Source organism: Protopterus annectens, chromosome 3.part1, assembly GCF_019279795.1.
Source record: "Protopterus annectens isolate FY-2018-M chromosome 3.part1, PAN1.0, whole genome shotgun sequence".
Lineage (NCBI taxonomy): Eukaryota > Metazoa > Chordata > Ceratodontiformes > Protopteridae > Protopterus > Protopterus annectens.
Window position 1 is genome coordinate 1,150,935,613 of NC_056732.1, and position 13,374 is coordinate 1,150,948,986.

A 13,374-nucleotide genomic window follows, 5' to 3' on the forward strand; every position below is an offset into this window, starting at 1 on the left:
AAGTTCTAGGATTTCCTCTTACATATTTGTTGGACAGTACAGTGTAGGCTGTAGCCAGTTAAGGTTCCAGTAATAAAACTGTGGAACTGATTCTGGCATGTATGTTCTTTAAATTTCAGTAATCAAAGTGACCGTAGTTTATACAGTTTGTAGATACACTTTCTTACGTAATGATGATTTCCTGCTGAACCAAGTCGCTTCAATAAGCAGTCTTAAGAGTTTATTTGAAGTAGTGGAAGGAGGATTGCATTCCCCCCACCTGGGTGGCACTGTCCTGAGAGACAACATATTTTTATGATTTAGGAGGGATGGCTCCTATAATATGTAATTATCCCTGCCTCCATAGTAACTAGGCAAGTTACAGTGCCAACTCATGGACACTGCTTGTTCCACTTTTTCAGCAGTAATCAGATGCAGCCCATTGAGCAAAGATTGGATGACCATGTAATGTGTGTAAAAACAATGCAGCCTCCTGGGCTTAAGATGATAGTTTCTTTTGTTATCTCTTTAAAGAGACAAGATGCTGTCTGGCTCTGTTTAGAGTAGAATTTATTTCATTTTTCTTGAAGTTTTCAAAATAAGAATTAGTTTTCTGTGTAGTGAGACTGTTGCTTTAAAACTTTGTGTAATGTGTTGCAGTTTGACAAATCAAAAGTTATTTTTGAACATAATGGGTTCTGTTCTTAGGTTTACTGATCCAGAAGAAAGTATTGATCCTTTTTTCTTGGTCAATAATTTATTAGCTCTTATTTCAAGATACTGTTCCTAGGCTTATGTTAGGTGCCTTTTCAGATTTTAATGTACACATAAATTCAGTTTCCTGTCTTTTCTTACAGGAGTACTTTATTGTGGAAACTATGATGTGTGATGGTGACGCTATGAATAAGTAATTAGTATCATTACTTACAAACTCTCTGTATATATAAATGTATCATTTGGACAGGTCCCCTTCAAAACATCTAAAAGCCATAACATCTAATTTCACAACATCTAACACTACAAATCTCATGAAAATAATATCCCCTCCACATAAAATGACACCAAACTTCCAAACACACTTTTTACTACATTTCTGCAGTGGGGCTTGATACAATGGGGTTAGGAAATTAACTTTTTCCCACTGTAGTGTGATCTTAAAGTTGGTATACTTAATTTACGAGGGGTGTGGGGATGGAGCCCCCCACATGGGGGGTGCAGAGGGGCTTGTTCCCCTGCAGAAATGTAGTGAAAAGTGTGTTTGGTAGTTTGGTGTCGTTATATGTGGAGGGGATGTTATTTTCTTGTGATATGTAGTGTTAGATGTTATGAAATTCGATGTTATGGGTTTTAGATGTTTTGGGTTTTAGATGTTCTGGTCTCAATGTTATGAAATTAGATGTTATGGGTTTTAGATGTTTTGAAGTAGACCCCATTTGGATGCAGAGCTTGTTTTTAGCTACCACACAGACTGAAGCAGTCCACCTTCAGTTTTATTTTCTAAAGTTATTCTGCTAGCTGTACATACATTTTTAGAAAGTATGCAAGTTCATGTAATATTTAGATTTAAATATAATTGAATAGCATGTATTTGTTGAATCCCTATTGTATTTCCAAGGGCTGTAACTGTGATTCTTAAAATGGTGAGACTGTAACAGCGAATCTGGAAATATTTATCCTAAGTCCAGTAGTTTGGTACCTTCATGTATACGAATACTGCTTAAATCGAGATGTAGCAACCTAAGAGTTAGGGTATAGTTTACAGATGTTTGGAGGTATATCCATTGTTTTGCTGGTGCAGGGGGATTGCCTATCCAAAACTGATTGAATCATGAAAGAATGACATTCATAGTGTTCTAATTGAGAAATTTCAGTGTGTTTTTGTGCACAGTCAGGGCTTGTAGAATCAGATCTTTTAAGTTGTGTAGTGGACCATTCTGTTGTTGTTATTATTTATTTGTTTATTTATTTCTGTTTTAAGTTATCACATCATATTATAACAAAGAAAATAAAATTTTTGACACTGCGTTCTGTCCCAGTGAAGGGCAAATGATTCTGAAGAGGAAAAAGTATTATACTGAAAATCCACAGCTGGAAGGAGGATTTCAAAAGGCACTAGCATTCCAGCTCCATTTTCTGCGGAGAATTTTGTATACAGTACATTTTAAGTAAAACAAATGTGAGGCTAATGATTCTGTGAAGCATATGTCTACCCCATCCATGTTATTGTGGTGTATAAAATTGCCCCAAATGCTTGCAATCCAGCTACATTTTTTTAGATATCCTGCTTCATCCACAAATAGAATAGTGTTTCTCGTATATGCAGTCCCCCCATCTGTTATATATATAGCAAGGAAAATGAATATGATTTTCTTGATTTCTACTTCTTTTGTTAAGACAATACCTTAATTAAAATTATGGAGGTTACTATAGATGTGAAATTATTTCATAATTTTATATGGTCTGTGCATCAGGAACCCCTGCACTGTTGACATGGTGTATCCCAAATGTTGCTAGAAATTGGAACTCCTCTGTGGCTAAGTGCAAACAGAGACTGTGTCTAAAGAATGGGAGCACCCTCCATCCCCCTAATCTTGATAAAATAAGCACAAAGCTAGCAAAAGATGGAACTAGATTGTGGTTTGATATTTATATTTCTGCTGAGCTGATAAAGACTGGTATGAAGCCTTTCCAGAAAAGATGCATTATTTCATTGGCCTGGCTAACTCCATTAATTTTAAGCATCCTTCTTGATGATACAAATAAATAATTCATTTTTGTAGTTCAGCAGGTTGAGTTTGATGGTTTTGATTTTAAAATAATGACAATTTTGAATACTTACACTAGTCTAAATCAACACATATATATGGTTGTTTATTTCATGAAACCTGTTATATCTTCAGAGATGAAGAGAAGGCAGGTGTGACTATAAGGGAAACCTTACTTTGAAAATACTATTGCCAGTCTGTGACAATAATCACCTTGCAAAAACCCACCCCCTAAGGACACTTCCTGCATACATGAGGCATGAGATGAATTTACACACACTGTTCAATCATCAAGGTTTGTTTTAAAGGAAGTGAGGGTATCATACTGTTTCATACTTATAAAACAGGAGATTCGTCCATAGATGGGGAAGCAATGAGCAATAAGTCTGTCCTTCTAGCGTGTATTATTTATTTGTTGATGGAGAAGATATTCAAGTCATATTCAAGTCTTTAATTTCAGTGTTTCTATCAGAAGCAAAGAACAAATTTGATCCATTCCTGTTGGAGGCCAATTATACAGGGCTGGACTCTGCACCATTATTCAAAAGCTATGTTGGGTATAGTCCAAGGGTCAGATGATTTCCCAAATGTAATTTTCTGAGTCGGTGATAAGTTTAGTACTTTCCAACGACTCCTTCAGCAACTCTACTCAACAGCTGCAGGGACACTCATCTCACATCCCCTACCCTCTGCGTCTAATGTTTTGTCTACTCATCCCAAACTTGCTCCACAACTTCTCAAACATTTCCATTTGCCATTTGACAAACCATATTAGTAGACGATAGGAGTGTTCACTTTCAGTTCAACTAGACTAATGTTTCCAATGATGGCTATCTAGTTACTGTAAAGAAATATTTTGAAATTCTTTGGTTGACCTGCTCTAAGGGTATTAAAGTCTTTTCTGAACAGAACAATACCTTCTTAACCAAGATATTGAGCAAAGGGATCACAATGATGGTGCCTTCTATTTTCAGGTTGATGGCATACTTCTCAATACTTTTTCCTAGTCTCTACGTGAAGGGAGGGATTGGAAACTTCTGTTTCTGACAAATGCTTATGCCAAATTGTTGACTGTTTCTTAGACTTTTGTTACTCCTTTTCCAGTATAATTTTTTTACTGTGCTTTCTTTATTGGCTATACTACTAAGTCACTGATCTGAGAGGTTCATCTTCAAGCCATATGACATAATCATCATGAAGGCTTTGAAAACGTGACCTTTGCTTGTCAATACTCTATCAGGGACCTGTTTGTATCAACAAAGAGCGATGGTTATGCAAGATCTGGAACAGGCCACAGAGTGCAATTACTACAGTACCTTTAGTTAAAAAAGTCCTGCCAAAAGCAACAAAAGGAAAGGCCAGATTACTCTTAGTTATGATATTTTGGAGCAGACATCCTTGTTAATGACAGCATAAGGAGATGCCAAACCTTGTTTATGACAGCATAAGGAGATGCCAAGCTAGTTCATTATTTTTTCCTCTGACAGAAACTTACTGTCTCACTGATAATGCAGACTGCTACATGCTCTGCTAGAACCACTCCATCTTGCATCTAGGATGTTGAGGTTGAGTATTGATTTCTAAAAGAAAATTGTTCTCATCACACATTGAAATCATCCTTTAAGAAGTCCTGGCCTTATACAAAGAAGCCCTGCTTATTAAAAATTGAAGAGATGTTTTTATCACTGGCATGATGGATGCTGAGTAATGTCACACCAAGCATACGTCCATCAAGTTGTAGACTATTTATCTCAATTAGGTAACAGAGAATATGAAAACGTTACCAAGTTAAAGTATATTGACATTATAAATTACTGAAAAATGCATGTTTTATATTCAGCATTAGATAATGGTTGCAATACCACAAGCTGTATGGGTAGATTACAAGAGCTTGGCATTTTAGGGAGGAGGAAGGAGTTTGGTATTCTAGGAGCCTGTAGAAAATAGATTTAGCAAAACCTGCTGTGGACTTGGATAGGGAATCCAGTTTGAAATGTTTTGTAAACGTTTTGTAAAAGTATTTGTAGATGACCAGGTTTCTGCCTCTAGAGTACTTCTATAATCAACCCCTGTCCAAAAGCTCTGGCAGAGTAAGCTCTGGCCCTGTATATTAGTGAATTGCTATGGTGACAACAGCACAAAGAAATAGCATGAGACAACTATTTAGAAGTTGTCTGCTGTGATATTGAGTGTATTTTTATTAGCTTCATAGGAAATAAATAGCTGTTTGGGCTTCTTGAAGGATTTTCTTCTGCTCAAGTAGTATATGGACTGCCTATGGACATCCATTGTGTACATAATTCTCTCTCCCTTGTTTTTAGGCTCTATAAATAATACAGGAAAATTAATAGCTTAACTTAAAATAAAATATAAAACCACTCTATATCAGAGCAGGATTTGTCTCAAAGACAACCTGTCCTTGTGGAAAATTAGAGTTAACTCACCACAAGAGCTTGTAACTCAGATATTCTTCTTGCAGACATTAACAATGAGTAACACTGTTTTTGCAATCTAAGAACCTCAAATCAGCATGATGAACTGGTGCAAATGTCAGCTTTTCAAGCACATAGTTAAGATCCCAAGGAGGAACCACCTGTTTTCTAGTCAGACAGATATGTAAAATTTCTTTCAAAAACTGTTTGACTTGAGGTGGAGCAGAAGGGGGCTATCAAAGGGCAGACTAGCAGTGATGGCTGAAAGATGAATCTTGACAGAAGAGTAAGAAAGGCCACTGGAAAGTAACCAACTCAAATATTCAACAGACCACAGACTTCCAGGCCTTGAAAGGAGCTGTTTCTTTGTGTGGCACTGACAAGTAAAATGTACATCACTTACTCATATATGTTTTTCTAGTAGCATGTTCTTTAGCTTCATTTAGTACCTGATACATGCCCTCATAAAAAAAAAGTGCTTATACAGTATTAAAACTCCATCATCCAGGTAGTCAGTTGAAGGATTTTAAGGGTGAGGTGGTTCAAACATCCCCATCTCATGTGAGTATATCCTTCCAGTGGGGAAATCTATGGTAACTGCCCTTGGCCATTTTCAAAAGAAGGGAGAACTGCTGTCTAGGCCAAAAGGGAATCAGCATAACTTTCTTTGGGGAGTCCTTCTGGATCTACAAAAGAACTATTGATACCTGTGGAAAAGGTAGAAAATGGATACAGGAGCATTCCTATCCATGGGAGTGAGAAAATGTTTGTCTTCCAGGCCTGCTTACAAGGAATAATGGAGCAGACTTTTTTTATCTGTTTTGAAAGGAATCACACAGATCTATTTGTGGAGTCCTGGACAGTTAGATCAATTCCTGGAAGACACCTGTCTTCCATTTGTAAAGATCTTTCTTGGCCCTGCTTAAAATTCAGAATGTTAAAATAGCAGAAGACTAATTTTTTCCCTAATCTATCAAAATCTTTACTTGTCAGAAGGAATGGGGTTAGAATTTATAATATGTTTGGCAGTAGATCGTTTTGATAATAAAATGACTGAAGGATCCGATTTGGGATTTGCAAGAAGGTATTTATGTGTTTGAGCTACTTTGTATAACCAATCAGACATTTTAGGAGCAGGTTGTTGACTGTTCGCCATACTGCAAACTGTCAAGAAAACATCCTTTAATGGTCGTAAGCTAGAGTAATAGCTTCAGACTAATGAAAATCCATTTGCAACAATTCATAATACTTCTGCCTGAGGACTTGATATTTTACTCTCTTCCCACAGACATAATTCATTCAAATATTTTATACCAGGGTGCTTCTTTAGAACTTTGAAGAGCTTACAGCATACATTTTGCAGAACATAGCTGTTAACATTATAATGCTGTCCTAGCCAGCTTGTAGTATCTCCATCTATAGACCTTTTTTCTGAGCAGTGCCTTATTATGTGATCCAGCCTGTTCTGCTTTAAGCCCTATCAACCTTAGAATTCCTATGCTACTTTGTTTTTGCTAATGTGACTAAGTGTAAGTTGATAAGCATGTACTGAAATGCCTGTGTCTTACCCCTAATTATTCTAAAGCTGTTTTTTCATACCATGTCATATTGTTTTTTTTTTCCTCTCTCTCTCTCTCCAATGTACCTAGCTTTCCAACCTACTATCTTGTACTGAGACTTTCAGAAATGTCCTGCCCGGAGAATAAGGACCCCTTTTAAATAAAACCAGCCAACTCAAACTTAATCTAAGGAAACTTGTCGTACCACTTCACAGTCCTAGTACCGAATGGAGCAAGGAAGTACATGTTTAACAAACCTAGACATAAAACAAACCTTATTAAAATACCTTATATCTGTATTTAATACGCTACCTAGCCAGGATGCCAGGCAGCTATGCCCCTCTCTACCCCTAGCAAACAAACCTTTCTTCTCCTTGTGTAGCCTCCAGTAGCTGTTAATCAGAGCCTTCCCTACTTTAATATTCACTGTCTCTTATCAGTAGCTTCTGCCAACATAAACCCTTCACACTGTTGACAAAACAGCAATGTAAACAACATTTCGTTGTATAACAATTTATATGCTGACTAATTCTAATATTATAGTTGTTAACAGTCACAGCTGTATCAACTATTAATCAAATACTTACACGTTGAACACCTACTTGCATTTAAAATTACCTAGCGGTTTTTGTGTGAACTATTGTGGGTATTAACATTCAAACTTTCAAACAAATCCTTAAAAGAAGTGTCCTTCCTAAAACATGTGTGACATTCCCCACAAACATTTCCCCAAGTGAAGTTTGTCTGTGCTTATAAATTTCCAATTCTTATTAATAATAAGTTTTTTAATACACTTAAGATATACTCATTAAATGTGATATACAAAGGGATGTTATTGCAAATAAATTTCCCAACATCCACTGATTGACTTGGGTAACTCTCACTAGAAATTATCCCATTACTATGTAATATAGCCTTATAAATGCCATTCTGTCTTTTACATCTCACTTCTTTAGCTATGTTACTACAAAATCCTGTGGGTACCCCTATTTAAAAATAAACTAATAATAAATTTAATTTCATGATCAAAATCCACCTCCTCACTGACCATTCTTGCTGCCCTCACCATCTGGCCTTTAACCACCGCTTTCTTCTGACGGTGAGGGTGCCAACTATCAAAATGTAGGTACGAATTTGAGAATGTGGACTTCCTGTGTATATTGGACACAAGCTTCTTCTTAACCTTATCATAAGTTAGCTTGATATCCAAGTAACTAATACATTCCTGGCTAACAACATGTGTGAATTTTAAAAACCATACACTACTATTAATATACTCTAAAAACCGTTTTAAAATTGCTTGCTTCCCATTCCAAATAATAAATAAATCGTCTAAAAACCGACCATAAAATTTAATATATTTAAAATATTCTGAATAAAACACATAATTTAATTCCCAATAAGTTAAAACAAAGTTCGCAAAACCCGGGGCACACGATGCCCCCATGGCTACACCACTAACCTGTTTATAATAGGCCCCCTCAAAAAATATAAAATTGTTTTTTAGTACAATGCCCATTAATTTGACTAAAACATTAATCTTATTCTGATCATAAAGGTTGGTGTAATAAAGTTGTTCTTCTAACCAGTCTAAACCACTGTCGTGAGGTATAACAGTGTATAAATTACAAACATCCATAGTAATAAATGTGTCACCATCCTCAAATTTGGCATATATTTTAGTATTGCATGGAATTAGCACAAAAAATTTTTCCCAGTTATATATACATGTTATTATTGCAATTTACTGCATTATATATTTGTTTAAGTAACCCCGGGATACACACATCAACATTAAATGGTTTTTAATACTTATAATATAATTTAATACTAAATTATTTATTACTTACAATAAATACATAAGTAAAAAATAATAAACATAAAATAAATATTATAAATTACATACCATGATAATTTGTGGCATACATACATATTGTAATGTGGGATATATATATATTACTGTTCAAAATGAATCTTGGTTTTTGTAAATCAATTTGTTATATATATATAAATTTGTTTACATTATTTTCATAACAGTGGAACATTTAGTGTTTACATATACTATGTAATTTTATTAACAGAATGGGTTCACTATATCAGGTAGTTCATACACAGGTTTAACACTATTTGCATTGCTGCTTTTAATTTAATTTAATTTGATTGTGTTTCACACACTTTTTATTGGTTAACAGGCTCATTAAGCATAATTGTGCATGTTATTTAAGGGATTCAGATGTAGTATGTGTTGTTCTGATGAAGTTAGGTACAGTGAAACCTAGGTCAACGTTTTTATGTGGTTTTATTCAATAAACATTTTTGGAACGTTTATGGGCCTTGGATTTATTCGGATGGTGGCAGCATTTCCTTAATATTACAGCTGTTCCACGTCGGTTGTGGTGCCTTTTTCCTACACTTCAGTTTTTGCAGTTTTGGTTCTTGGTTTATTACTTCTATAATCAACCCCTGTCCAAAAGCTCTGGCAGAGTAAGCTCTGGCCCTGTATATTAGTGAATTGCTATGGTGACAACAGCACAAAGAAATAGCATGAGACAACTATTTAGAAGTTGTCTGCTGTGATATTGAGTGTATTTTTATTAGCTTCATAGGAAATAAATAGCTGTTTGGGCTTCTTGAAGGATTTTCCTCTGCTCAAGTAGTATATGGACTGCCTATGGACATCCATCGTGTACATAATTCTCTCTCCCTTGTTTTTAGGCTCTATAAATAATACAGGAAAATTAATAGTTTAACTTAAAATAAAATATAAAACCACTCTATATCAAAGCAGGATTTGTCTCAAAGACAACCTGTCCTTGTGGAAAATTAGAGTTAACTCACCACAAGAGCTTGTAACTCAGATATTCTTCTTGCAGACATTAACAATGAGTAACACTGTTTTTGCAATCTAAGAACTTCAAATCAGCATGATGAACTGGTGCAAATGTCAGCTTTTCAAGCACATAGTTAAGATCCCAAGGAGGAACCACCTGTTTTCTAGTCAGACAGATATGTAAAATTTCTTTCAAAAACTGTTTGACTTGAGGTGGAGCAGAAGGGGGCTATCAAAGGGCAGACTAGCAGTGATGGCTGAAAGATGAATCTTGACAGAAGAGTAAGAAAGGCCACTGGAAAGTAACCAACTCAAATATTCAACAGACCACAGACTTCCAGGCCTTGAAAGGAGCTGTTTCTTTGTGTGGCACTGACAAGTAAAATGTACATCACTTACTCATATATGTTTTTCTAGTAGCATGTTCTTTAGCTTCATTTAGTACCTGATACATGTCCTCATAAAAAAGGTGCTTATACAGTATTAAAACCCCATCATCCAGGTAGTCAGTTGAAGGATTTTAAGGGTGAGGTGGTTCAAACATCCCCATCTCATGTGAGTATATCCTTCCAGTGGGGAAATCTATGGTAACTCCCCTTGGCCATTTTCAAAAGAAGGGAGAACTACTGCTGTCTAGGCCAAAAGGGAATCAGCACAACTTTCTTTGGGGAGTCCTTCTGGATCTACAAAAGAACTATTGATACCTGTGGAAAAGGTAGAACATGGATATAGGAGCATTCCAATCCATGGGAGTGAGAAAACATTTGTCTTCCAGGCCTGCTTACAAGGAATAATGGAGCAGACTTTTTTTATCTGTTTTGAAAGGAATCACAAAGATCTATTTGTGGAGTCCTGGACAGTTAGATCAATTCCTGGAAGACACCTGTCTTCCATTTGTAAAGATCTTTCCTGGCCCTGCTTAAAATTCAGAATGTTAAAATAGCAGAAGACTAATGTTTTCCCCTAATCTATCAAAATCTTTACTTGTCAGAAGGAATGGGGTTAGAATTTATAATATGTTTGGCAGTAGATAGTTTTGATAATAAAATGACTGAAGGATCCGATTTGGGATTTGCAAGAAGGTATTTATGTGTCTGAGCTACTTTGTATAACCAATCAGACATTTTAGGAGCAGGAGGTTGACTGTTCGCCATACTGCAAACTGTCAAGAAAACATCATTTAATGGTCGTAAGCTAGGCTTCAGACTGATGAAAATCCATTTGCAACAATTCATAATACTTCTGCCTGAGGACTTGATATTTTACTCTCTTCCCACAGACATAATTCATTCAAATATTTTATACCAAGGTGCTTCTTTAGAACTTTGAAGAGCTTACAGCATAAATTTTGTAGAACATAGCTGTTAACATTGTAATGCTGTCCTAGCCAGCTTGTAGTAGGCTAATGATAACTGTTATCTCACCATCTATAGACCTTTTTTCTGAGAGTGCCTTATTATGTGATCCAGCCTGTTCTGCTTTAAGCCCTATCAACCTTAGAATTCCTATGCTACTTTGTTTTTGCTAATGTGACTAAGTGTAAGTTGATAAGCATGTCTTGTACCTGACTGAAATGCCTGTGTCTTACCCCTAATTATTCTAAAGCTGTTTCTTCTTACCATGTCATATTGTTTTTTTTTCCTCTCTCTCTCTCTCCAATGTACCTAGCTTTCCAACCTACTATCTTGTACTGAGACTTTCAGAAATGTCCTGCCTGGAGAATAAGGACCCCTTTTAAATAAAACCAGCCAACTCAATCTTAATCTAAGGAAACTTGTCGTACCACTTCAGAGTCCTAGTACCGAATGGAGCAAGGAAGTACATGTTTAACAAACCTAGACATAAAACAAACCTTATTAAAATACCTTATATCTGTATTTAATACGCTACCTAGCCAGGATGCCCGGCAGCCATGCCCCTCTCTACCCCTAGCAAACAAACCTTTCTTCTCCTTGTGTAGCCTCCAGTAGCTGTTAATCAGAGCCTTCCCTACTTTAATATTCACTGTCTTTTATCAGTAGCTTCTGCTGCAAAATACTTTTCGCCCAGCAGGTGGCAAACTTCACTAGGCACGTTTCTAACCCATTCTACCCCGTCTCTCTCCTAGTATAACTTAAAACCCATCTTTGCTGTATTAGATTGCTTTTACATTTCTCTTTCTATCCACCACATTCCTCACTAGTGCACCCAAGTATCCCCCCTACTATCACTTTCACTAGATTTCTACCTAACTTTACCTACCTAGTAGTACCTTCATAGGAATTAGCAATTCACAGTTTGTTCTCTCAGAACTTCCATACTTACTTGTCTAAACCCACTCCATTTGCCTGTGGGTTCACTCTGCTCCCCTACCCTACCCCCAAATCCTACCCCCCACTGGTCCTGTGCTTATACCTCTCTAACCACACCCACATTCCCAGTATCCAATCCCATACTGCTTCTCGTTAAGTAGTATACACTAGGCAACACATCAGTCCTTCCTCATCGTTACATACACTACCTCCAATTCACTAACCTACAACTTTTCCATCACAATGCCTATAACACCCATGTCAAGACACATTAAACTCTCACTCTTATATTCACTTCTACCTTTCCTTTTTTTACGCTATGTCATAACAGCCTATGAACATCTATCAACTATTCTAATTTCCATCATCCCTTTAAACAAACATCCCTACCAACTATATCAGCCACCCACAAACACATTAACATAACATCAACAGCCAGCTATCTCTTCCCAACATATCATAGAGTTGCCCATATTACTTATAAATATTTCCAAGCCAAGAAAACCCAAAACATATCTTATAAACCCCTAATTCACACACATAGACTTCAACAACATTCATCCCAACCCAAGCCCCAACAACAACTGCCCCACTAACACACATATACCTAATCCCTCTACCTTTCACACCCCTACAGGTCCTCCTAACTTCCTCTTCATAGCTCACCTAAACATACAAAGTATAAACAATAAAGTTGCCCACCTTCATGCTCTCCTAGAGGTACATGCATTTGACTTCCTATATTTAACTGAAACATGGTTAAAACCTGCAACCCAAGACTATGAAATCACCCCTCCAGGATATAATATTTTGAGATTAGATTGCCTAATCAAGAAGGGTGGGGAGTAGCCATACTATACAAAGCAGAGCTTCAAGTTAGTTCATTAGATGTCCAACCACCTTCAGATACTAATACTGAAATCCTTATCACTAAGCTTCAGATTAATGCCTGTAAGTCCATCTACATTATATGCTCCTATCTTTCTCCTGGAAATAACATCACCACTCTTGAAAATATCCTTAGCTGGCTTTCCACAAACTACCCAGAAGAAACCATAGTGCTAGGTGACTTTAATATAGACTGGAATAACTGTACTACTGTTAATCCTACTACCCACATAAACCTACATGGTTTCTCCCAAACAATCACCTCTCCTACCAGAATCCACAAACCTACCCATAAAGAAAGTAACTTAGATTGGATTCTAACAAATACTCATCCCATAACATATAAAGCAGGCACCCTTCCAGATTACATCAGCGATCACTCACTAACATATATAATTATACAAAAGACATATTCTCTACCCAACCACATATAGAACCACTCAAACCAAAAAACATTTTAACCCTGAAAGCTTCCAAACTGAACTCAGCGCATGTGATTGATCAGCCCTAAAACTCCTCCAGCTAGAGGATGCAGTGACATACTTCACCATATTCTTAGAAATCCTGGACTACCATGCCCTTACTTGTAATATCAGAAACAGGACTAAAACTGCTCCATGGCTAACAAAA

General features: G+C 36.5%; 1 protein-coding gene across 1 annotated transcript in view; it reads left to right on the top strand.

Annotated features, from left to right (window-relative positions):
- The window catches only part of COL22A1 (collagen type XXII alpha 1 chain), a 2,341,282-nt gene that overhangs the window by 2,161,149 nt on the left and 166,759 nt on the right, over positions 1–13,374 (top strand). The window lies entirely within an intron of this gene.